We start from the raw sequence: 11,162 nt of genomic DNA, 5'->3' as shown, positions 1-11,162 counted from the left end.
TTAAGGCTGTGGATCTGTGGTTACTGGTAACTGTCTACCTCCTCACCCATACATTCCATTGTATTCAGGGTGCCTATGCCGCTATTCTGATGGAAACGAGCCACGTAACAATGACACGCACTGCCATGTGTCATGCTGAGGTGCAGTGACAATTCTGACAGTGGAGAAGCCTCACCATCATTTTTGAGCTGTCATTTCAAATTCAAGTCCGGAAATCCAACAGTTGTGGCAACTGCAGTGTTTGTTAACGTGCTGTAGATTTATGTTCAGATTATGTTCTCTCATCCTGTATGATAAGATGTTGTCCTTCCATGACTGAGGAGAAATTCGTCAAATATTTGACGCCAAAATGAGATTATGATCAAATGGCAGATATCGTCCCAAAATGTATTGTGTCTCAGTGTGATCATTTGGGAAATCATGTCATATTATTCCATTACATTTGGCATATTGTTAGTGTATAAACTGTAACATTTGATATTGAATCTTGTCTGAACACAGTCAAAGTAGTGTCAGCACTGCACATACATCCTATTGTGTGTCTATTGAAAAAATATATATCTGTGGGATAGTTGTACAATTATATCAAGTAATGGTTAGTGTGCTCATTTGTAAACATGTATTTATTTTATTCATGCATGCAACACCTGTTAAAATCTACAAGCCCTCCAAATGTATGTTTTCAAAAATGAGAGCTGATAAAGAAAAACATAGTGATTTTTAACCAAACTATCTATTGTGGGCTTAAGGAAGGAATCTATCTATTGCTGTTGGTTTAACTTTTGTTTGTGAATGTCCATGACTTTTCATTAAAAAAACATTTTTTTTGCATTTCCTCACATATTATCTTGTTAATGTCACCACTTCATCTACTCTGTGATCAACTGTTCTGATCTCTCATTTTCCAGTGGAACCAGCCTTTAGTCCTGGAAATGTTACACACACATGAGAGCCACACCAGCGCAGCAAGAGGCAATCAACGTAGAGATGATCACTGGGGGAAAAGGGGAGAAATCACAGCTGTGTTAAATGCCAAATGAAGCAGCGGATGATTGTGTTTCACAATCAAAGGAAGGATGCGTGTTTTCCCCTAATGGGTGTGGAGACGCTGAGATATGGCGGGAGAAAGCCAGGAGATGGGTGTTAGAACATATCATGACAAAGCTTAGATCAGTGTAGCAAAGTAATCCAGGGCAAATTAGGCTCCGCTGTGACTGCGACACAAGTGTCAGAGACAAGAAAATAGCTTTCGGGCCTAAACTGTAAAAGCCAATATATTTCTCTGTTTTTTTAAGAGCTTACTTTGATATTATGAAATTCTTTGGACATAATTCGCCTTTGACATGGACCACTGAGGCTCCATAACACTTGAAACACCAAGTTAAGAGTTCAAAAACAAAAGTTTTGAGTGTGTCAGGAAATGTAAATAAGGAAAGCGTAACAAAATTTCACATTTACTCATTTATTGAAACTAACAAAATGGAATGTCAGCACAGTATTACCTCCTGCCAAAATGCCACGTGAAGTTCAATTAAATTCAGCATTTTGTTTTGAGCTGTAAATTGGTATAACACTTGATTAAAATGAGGGAAAGAGACTTAGAATACCACACTGCGCAGTGTCATAGCATTCGCTTTGTTTAACTGCTTAATGTGGTGAGGGCCAGGAAGCCTTTTGGTCTAAACTTAAGCTTGTCTTAAGACAGCAGAATTCCTCCAGACACAATTAAGACCGAGGGTCTGCGCCTAAGCAGAGGTCACCCAAGCCATGGGGCAGCTGAGCACTAGCACAGCCTGTTTTCTCCTTGCAGGGTGTATGAGCACATCGTCAAATTAGATACTTCATGTCACAATGTCAAAGACAAACGCCCCCGGTCTGCGAGAAACTGCTTTCACTGCGGAAACCATTGGAACTGAACATTGCCTGAGAGTCTGCAACATCTGTACTTTTCCTGAATTCCCAGAGGAGAAACTAAAATGCACCAAAACCATTCATATATAAACATGCTTAAGAGAGCAAAAAGATTAAGCCACAAGTTCATCGGCCTTAACCGTGCCAATTTCTGTGAGTGAAAAGAGTGAATTAAAATGCACCCAAATCCATTGGTAGGCAGTTTGTTCCTGCCCTCTTTCCCAAAACATTAAATATTTTAGTTGCACTGTCATGTTAGCAAATAATACTAATTTTTCTGTCATGGCGCATAGCAAAAAATGAATCTCTGTTTTCAAGCCCGGTCCGAGTTACACTGGCAACAGGGGTAAGCCAAATACCGTCTGTGTAAACCTCTGTCTGAGAAATTCTCTTGGCAGGCACCGTCTTTGCCTCATCTGGCGAAACTGGGTGATCCTCAGTCTCTGTTGTGCTTGTGTAAGCGGCACAACACAACCCCTTCCTCTGGGGCGTTTGGTTTTGATGGTAACTTTAGCTGAACAACCTACCCAACAGGACACTCCAGGGTTGTTAATTTATGATGAAACAGCATCTGGACTGTACACAATGCTTGAATCTTTGACTCACATTTCATCTCATGTCCTCCCTGAATTTAAGCAGGTCCAGGGTTTGTAGATAAGTGTTCTAAGCTGCTTTTTGTTGACGTAAACTGCATGTCTTGGACTAGGCTTTTAGGAAATTCTCAGATTTTCTACTGTACCCATTTTCATCATGTATAAGTAGAGGGATTTGAAAGATTATGTCTCTGCTGCAGACTTGTTTTAATTTGGTAATCTTTGGTACATATGCAAACGTAACCGAAGGAAATTTTGATTCATTCACTTCTGCCCACTCACTATCAGTAAACTGAGATGGCTTTGGTTTGACATTTTCAGGGGCCAATTGGTGAGGCGTGAGGCTTATCAGGCTACTGCAGAGTGCTTGTGCATGTGTACGGGTCTATGTGTGTGAGTATTTGGGTCACTGTATGGGTCAGTGTGTATGTGTATGTAAATCCCTGCATGTGTCTTTAGTCTCTATGAGACAGGAGAATGGTAGGCTTGGGAAGAGTTGCCACCTCCTCTGAAACGTCTGAAGTGACGTTAATGATGGTGTTGGTGTTGTTATCTTGAGCATCCCCTCTTAACTCTCCAGGGGGGATCCAAATTAGAGGTAGATGCCTTAACTGTCGCGCTAAATTGCCCTTCATGCTCACATACACTTCCTCCCACCTGCCCACACTATTAGATTACATCCGAGAAGATGTTTTCTCACATTTTGACGCTAAGACTATATAAATATCTACTTGGTTGCACAAATTGTCCTCATTCAGTTTATTTGTGGCCATGGATTATTGTTGCGTATCCCTCTCTCCACCCATGTTCCCTACCTATTGACACATTTGACTGACAAATAAAGGTACAAAATGTCAACAATCATTAAAAAAAATGCTGTTTACCGTATTCACCATCGTGTTTAGCACGTTAGCTTGATAGTATTTTGTAATTAGCACTAAACATAAAGTACAGTTGAAGCTGACTGAAGGATCATTAGTACTGCAGGTATTCAGTCTGCAACAAAAGTATTGGAAAAGTGAAAAAGATCTCCAAAGTTATTACAATTCATCCTCTGGGCACCGTGGATATCTGTACCAAATTTCATGGCAATCCATCCAAAAAGTAGTCAAGACATTTCACTAAAAGCCAAAAATGTCAACCTGCTTGTAGTGCTGGAGGATAACTCAGGGTATCATCAAAGTCAGTGCACTTCATCCTCAGGTGTCTGTACAGAAATTCCAGGCAATCCATCAAACAGCTTTTGAGATTCAAAGTGGTTGATCGACCTACAGACCGACATTGCCATCCATACAACCATGCCGCTAGCACTGCAAAAAACTCTGTCTCTGCAACACTGTCTGGCTGTCAATAACTAGTGACACTGAGCAGGATCTTGCCAGCTGCTCTGCTGTCCTTTTCAGCCCTGTTATCGTAAGGGTCACCACAAGCCTGTTCTATATCACCTTGGAGACTAAAAATACAAGACAAAGTGTTATGTGTGCACTAGCTGAACTAATCCTTCAGGCTGTAATCTGAAGTACAGCACACTTCTAGCACCTCTATGAAATGTTCATTCACTATAATATGAAGAGTTTCCAAAGATGTCAGAGTAATTATTCTTGCATGGTGGTGTATTGTTACATCATAGTTAAGGTAGCTTAACAGATGCAGTGTTCCTTTAATGCAACATTACACCAACAATCCTAACATGCCTGCGTAGGTGGACTTGATTATGTGCCCCAGCATATCCCCCAGTGTCTCTTGTGTCTCCCACTCCCCTGTATTGCCTGTCTCTCCCTGTCTCTGTCTATGTGTTGGCGTGGGCGTCACTTTCCTTTACTATCTCTCCCTGATCATATATCAGCTCATCAACATGCAGTATATCAACCCCAGTTCTTCACCCATTCTTCGCCAGATTGTTGTTTCAGCTACTGTGGTAGACTCCTACTCCTAGTGATTTCCTTGAGAAGTTGTTTTTTCCATAGTTTGGTTTGTCTATTCTGGGCCTCTGCTCCGTGGATAAAGGTCTCATTCTAAAGTAACAAAAACACAACAATTCTTAATTTTAGGTGATTATACACTAATTAAAACATACTTATGAATATTATATTCAATTTCAGTCAAGTCGGTGCTGCTAGATGCCACTAAATTCTAGACACTGCAACTTTAATCTCTATATCTTTGCCTGTGTTCTGCGTTTGGGTCCCCACTCACTAAAATAACAGGTTATCATGGAAAAACCTGGTTTACAGTATGTCACTGAGTCACAGTGAATACAACAAAAAACATGATTACAAGGAAGACAAGGAAGGTAGAGATTGAGCTTTGTGAGACCTTAATCTACTTGTATTGTAAAGATGACAATGCTCTCATCAGTTTCTGCAGCTTTCTTGTCAGTTTTCTCAGCTTTATGGCAGAATGGTCAGCAAAGAGGGGAGACGTGTGTTTGAGAAAAGCTTGCTACCCAGTGGTAGAAGTTGCTCAGTTGTGATTGAAATAGTTCATTTGTTGTCAAATGACCAAAGAATTTAAGTCACCTGATAGCTATCTTCATACATTCATATCAGTGGTAATACAATTTAAAGAAATAATTCAAAATGTTCAACAGTGTGGTGTGTTCATGTGCAGGTAAGAAGTTCTGACATCTGAGATTCAGTGGCTGAACTGCAAGATTTTTTATTAATTGTGCAACATGATGAGTTTGCACATTACATCCAGAAGGACTGAAACATTTATCATTGATGAATTCGATAAATATAATATCTTAAACATTATTTACAAGTTCCTTTTTGACACTTTTCTTCTGCCCCAGTGTCCAAGTCAGGTGGACTGGATGGGAGTGTAGTCGTATGATTCGTGAATGTGATTCACTTCCTGAAAAGTCCACTACCTAAAAAATTGTTAAATAATTTTCAGTAGTTTGCTGTTCAACTTGGATCATGATCTGGCTGTGGAATTTTAATACTGACTAATACATTTCAGTGATCAAGGCACTGACCTTAATACATTAAAGAACAACTAACAAGAACAATAACATTACAATGTTCATCAGTCTATCAGATGTGTTTTTGCCTGATAAAACAACTGAAAACTGACAAAATCAGGCTTCTAGACCTGGTGGAGTGGGTTTACTCAAAGTTCAATGGTGTTTTTTCTCATGCACATGTTGGACAATATGTGCAGGTTGTTGCATGTGCCTTGCAAACATAGGCATTGCATTTATGGCACATTATGCTTGTTTTCACATCTCTTGGCACACACAGACTGCACCTCTTCCTTTTGTCACCTCTCTTGCAGCAAGTGATCTTGCTTCTTCCGACCAGACTCTGCATCCCATAAATTGCTGGTAGATTCATTTCTGGATCTGTACACACCAGCCAAAATCAAAACACCCATCTATGCTTTCATGTCTGTCTCGGTTACCTCCTTCCAATTATCTTTGTAAATCTGTTTCCCCTCCAAGTTGGTTATGTTTACCACCATGGTTTCGATGGACTCAGTTCAAAGCAGGATTTGATGTAATCAATCAGGGATACAGCATATTTTGTAGGTCCTGGGGTTATCCTGATGACATTTTCAGCTGAAAGGCTACATTGATTCTCAGGTGGGAATGAAGACCAGGATAAATTCCCATTCTTTGACTTGAATGTGACATTAGCCTCAGCATGGCTATCCTCTTTATCACTGGATTCTTCCCCATCAGTTATTTCTTGGTCTGGATTCTGTGTTGTCTTCATCTTCTGACACTTCCTCCTCCAATTCATCCTCACTGTCAATTTCCTGGCCTCTCTCCTCTTCACCAATGTGGTGATCATATATATAATCAAGAGCCTCACTTACGGTATATCTATCTGCCATGGTGCTGCCACACAATGAACTGTGAGCAAGGCCTCAAAAAAGCATTATATAGGCTACCAAAGCTACGAGAAAAGTTCAATATTATTGAAACAATGTTGCAACTGTCTGTGAGAACTGCCAACAGGTGTTGTTCCCATAGGAGAGAGACTCTACCGTTCCCGTAGTGGTTGCCAGGGAACCCAATGTGTGTGTGTGTGTGTGTGTGTGTGTGTGAGTGTGTGTGTGTGTGTGTGTGTGTGTGTGTGTGTGTGTGTGTGTGTGTGTGTGTGTGTGTGTGTGCATGTGTGTGTGTGTGTGTGTGGGTGTATGTGTGTCCATCTGACAAATTAGGATGTACCTGAGCTCAGTTTTTTACACTAATTGTAGTCTCCCCATAGACTGTATATAAAATGGACGTAACATCCGTGACGTCACCCATTGGTTTGTGGACTGCTGCTTGGAAGCGAATAGTTTCGGATCTGGGCAGTGCCATCTTGAAAATTTCCGGTGCATGCTGGGTAAAAAAAAAACACGGATTCTACTTATATGGGCATCAGGAGGAGCATGAGGCGCCCTCCTGAACCTGTGAATCAATCAACCATACCGTGCTTCATCGTCAAATATAAAATCAGGGAGGACAAAATTTCACAAATGAACATCATACTGCATTGAAGAAGGCTTTAAACTAGCGATTGAGACCATAAACACATTTTGAAAACGTTTACTGAGGTTAGAAATCAAGTGAGAAGTTGGTGATTTGTCCATTGACTTGTATAGAGACGGAAGTCCTTTTGACACCAAAACGGTCGCCCCCTGGTGGCCTTTTGATAGAATGCAGTTTTAAGTTACTTCCGCGTTCGCATCATTTCGGAGGACCGGAACTCCCCGCCTGAGTCTCCCCCATTAATTTCTAATGATAGGGATCACCAAGAGTGTACAAAAGTTGAATAAAACACACAAAATTGTATGCAAATTAATACAATTTATTTTGTGTGTTGAAATCCTCTTTGTAGACAAAGTCATGGAATCTTAGGTCAGTCTGATCAAATTAACTACACAAACACAACATAGCTAAGGGTTGGAACTGTTCACACAGCTAAAATGACTGTTTCTCATCAATGGTCCAGCGTTGCTTGTCTACCTTAGAGTATTAGAAAAACAATTAGTTAAAGGAATAGCATGATTAGAGCAAAACATGTTGTTCATTTTTGGTCAAAGTCTAACACTGTGATCAGATATAACTTGACTGGAAGAATGACTACACACATTACAGGATGAAGTTGCAGGAGGACAGACATCTGTCTGTATTAAACCACCATCTTGCATTGTAGTAGATCTGCATTTATGCGCCCATGCACATTATCCCTGGTCTTACCACTCCTCAGGAGAACATGACAGCATACAATACTTCCCCCACTTCCTTCCCCATTGTCATGCTTGATATGGGGACTGTCCAGTGTGTCAGTGACTCAATACCAACGGCCTTGTTCCTTCATGGTCATGTCTGAGCAAGGGCTAATGCGTAGGGACAGGCTGACTCATGTGGCTGGGGACGCTCCGCTGGCGTGTTGACTGTCTCTTCACCTCACCGCAGTCTCGTGGATGCAGGCTGACAACGGGCTATGGAGGCACTGTGAGTGCCCCTTCCTCAGCATGACACTAGATGCCAGAGTTCAAGAAGGCTGTAGTCGTTACAGTTGCTCAGTCCTGTTTATTCTACCCGTTGGTGTCGAGCTGCATTTGTGACCTGTTGTGCTTCAAGAGAGTGGGAACACCAGTGACTTCTTGGGTTTTTCATCAGTGCTCTTTTTGTAGATAGTTTTTTCTTTATCAAAATGGTCAAAGCCTAAATCAAAAAAATTTGACAAAATTACACATGGCTCTCCATGAAGTGGCTGTCAGCTAATAACTCACAAATTCAAATAGAGATCAACAGTCTTTGGCATTCAAAGCATTCCAGGAGATACAGTAATTCAGGAGTTTTGCACTTTAAAGAACAAATAGTTTCTAATTGGTTATGAAACTCAATTTAATACTGATGCCTCTATATGACCTACATAAGCAAACAAGACCATCAGCGAGAAGACTGGCTATTTCTATATAGTTATTTAGAGCACCTGCCACCGGGTCAGATTCCCTATGATTTACTGCAGGTAGACCAGAAGATCCTATCTTTATACTACATGTAGCATTGTAGCATGAGGCAGTACAAAGATGTTACTGGGACAAGGGGAGGAGATTTCTCTTAATTTGAAAACGAAAGTAAAGTTAGACTTGTTGTCGGCTTCTCGATTCATTAAGAAAAAACAACAGAGAAAAAGAGCACGAGCATCAACGAGACAGAGAGAGAAAGCAATTGTGGTCAAGTGAGCTATAGAGAGTGAATGAAGAGAAAAAAGCTATCGATCAGATCAATAACAGGTTATTTTCTGATTGTTTCACGGTTACTTTCTAAAGCACAGATAAACACACTCACACCTCCCAACATCCCTGCAGGAAGATTTAATGCAAATGCAGCATCGTATGAAGGTTACGAAAACAAAGTTTACTTTGCTTCAGCATGGCCATCATCACATTACAATTAAAGTTCCTAACAACTTTTAAAAAATGAGTTATATTTTTTTCTCTAGCCATCTGTCTTTAACCTGCGTCATTCACTGTTTCACAGAAAGATCTTTGTCAATCCCTGAGAGAGATGAAACACCCCCCATCCCCAAGTCTTGGGGATAAATGTGTTGTTATTTGGAGTGTAACTGTATTTCTTCTTTTAAATACTTATTTAATGATCAACTCAAGGAACTAATCATTGAACAAACACACCCATTTCAAAGACCACTGATCCACATTTTTGGGTAGCTTGCCTCTGACTGGCATCTTTATTATGATTGACTGTAAAGACTTAATCATGACGGTTTGCGGGACAGATGTAATTTACCAGAATGACCATGATATGAAACAGACTAACTGTAGAGATATAACACTGCTCATAACTGGATAGGGGACAACTTAAGTGCTGTCAATAACTCACATTAATGTCTGAAATGATCAAAAGTAATTTTCTTCTTGGATGAGTTAGTCAAAACAATCACACCCCTATGCTCTATTTGACATGGAGAGTTCATGCTAATCTAATTATCACCTTTTCTTTTTTTTAACAGCAAACAGTTTGACTCGTCATAGTAGGAAAAGCACAGGTGTTACTAATGCTACTAACGGCTCCAAGTGTCCCAGTAAGTCATGACAGTGTGACAGTGAGCCAACATGCACAATATCAGGGTCCTGAAAATGAAGCAGCTAAATGAAATTTAACCATTACTAGCTTACTTATCTTACTGTCAAAATATAAATCTTCTATAGGAAATCAAAATGTACAGGGTCATGTAAAGACATCGCTTGGTGCAAGTTTTCACATTCTCTGTTTAATTATACAGTTTTTTTGGTATGAGTTATGCTGGGAATTACATGAGCTCATACGAGGTTTGATTAATTCGAGAAGATTCAATTAATCAAAAGAATGAAAACACCTGTGTGAGTGAACTGCAAGTCTAGAGGGTTTAACATTTAGTTCGAAACCGTCGGTATATCATTGTTGCCTTTACATACACACTAGTCACCCTCCACATACACTCACTCACACACATAAATATGCTAGTATGTGTCAATAATGAAAACAATAACTGTGATTGTGTTGTATTCATTGATAATTTGCCAAAATGGCATAATTGAATTGTTTCAAACAACTCGTGATGAATACTGAAAGCTTATAACCCTCTAGGACGGCATGTACTTTCATTTTGGTGATGAAAAAATTTGCCTCTTAAGTAAACAATTCAGACTCAAAAACAACTTTGACTAATGCAATAGCTATTGGAAATTTGTTCAGACTATCAATTATCCGGAGTTGCAGGTGCGTTTAGAGCAAAACAATTTATTTTGTTTGCCTTTGCTCAAGCTGTTTTACCTTCCCTGACAGCAGTGGGCGGGGGGAATGATGAAAAACCACTCAGACAGGAGATTCCAAAATGTCGACACGCTGTGGTGCCGTAGGCCAACTCTCTGAACATGATGGTGAGATTATAGAAGTCTTTACCCCCTGCCATCAGAAAATGATTTGCTCTGCTCCCAGTGAGGACCCACAACACACAATAAAGCAGCAGGTTGCGCCTGAATCCATGCACTTTTACAAAGTGGAAAAAGGCAACTTAAGACTTTCACCTTTTAGCTTGACACATTCAGAATTAAACCCAATTTATATTCAGACTGAGACTTTGCCACCCTTCTCTGCCTCGAGCATTCACACTTGCTGGTACAGATATAGTCTTCCTTCCACACTCTGCATCTGGCCTCTGTCTGTGTCTGAGAAAGAGATTGAGAAAAGACACACTTGAAAATCACTGCTAAACAGCTGGCTGCCCAGTAAAGCACGTTACCCCCTGTATCACCGCAGAGCCAAGTTTAAAAGAAAAATCTAAGAATAGACTTGGTTCATCATGGCTCTGGCTGTTAGTGTGATTGTGTGTATAATATGGGCAATTGCATGCATTGAATGAACGACTGTGAAAGATTACATTGTATTTGTGGCTGTGACTCTGTGCATTACAAATACAGTAGAAACCCAAATATGTGGCCATGCAGCCGTGGTTCACTGCCCCCCGCCACCGCAGCAAGAGTCACTTTGCATTAATTCTGCCGTGGCTTGATGAAAACAAAGAGCGGACCAGTAGGGGATTTAGAGGGAGCCAAGTGAGCCACGCAAGCTAGTAGGACCTTATTGCCAGGATGATGTCACCATGCCTGCCCGTTGGCCTGAATTTTCATAGCTAAGCTCTTGTGTGGACA

The sequence above is a fragment of the Scomber scombrus genome, chromosome 21 (assembly GCF_963691925.1).
Source record: "Scomber scombrus chromosome 21, fScoSco1.1, whole genome shotgun sequence".
Lineage (NCBI taxonomy): Eukaryota > Metazoa > Chordata > Actinopteri > Scombriformes > Scombridae > Scomber > Scomber scombrus.
The sequence above is the reverse complement of the archived record's forward strand: the minus strand, read 5'-3'. Positions refer to the sequence as shown.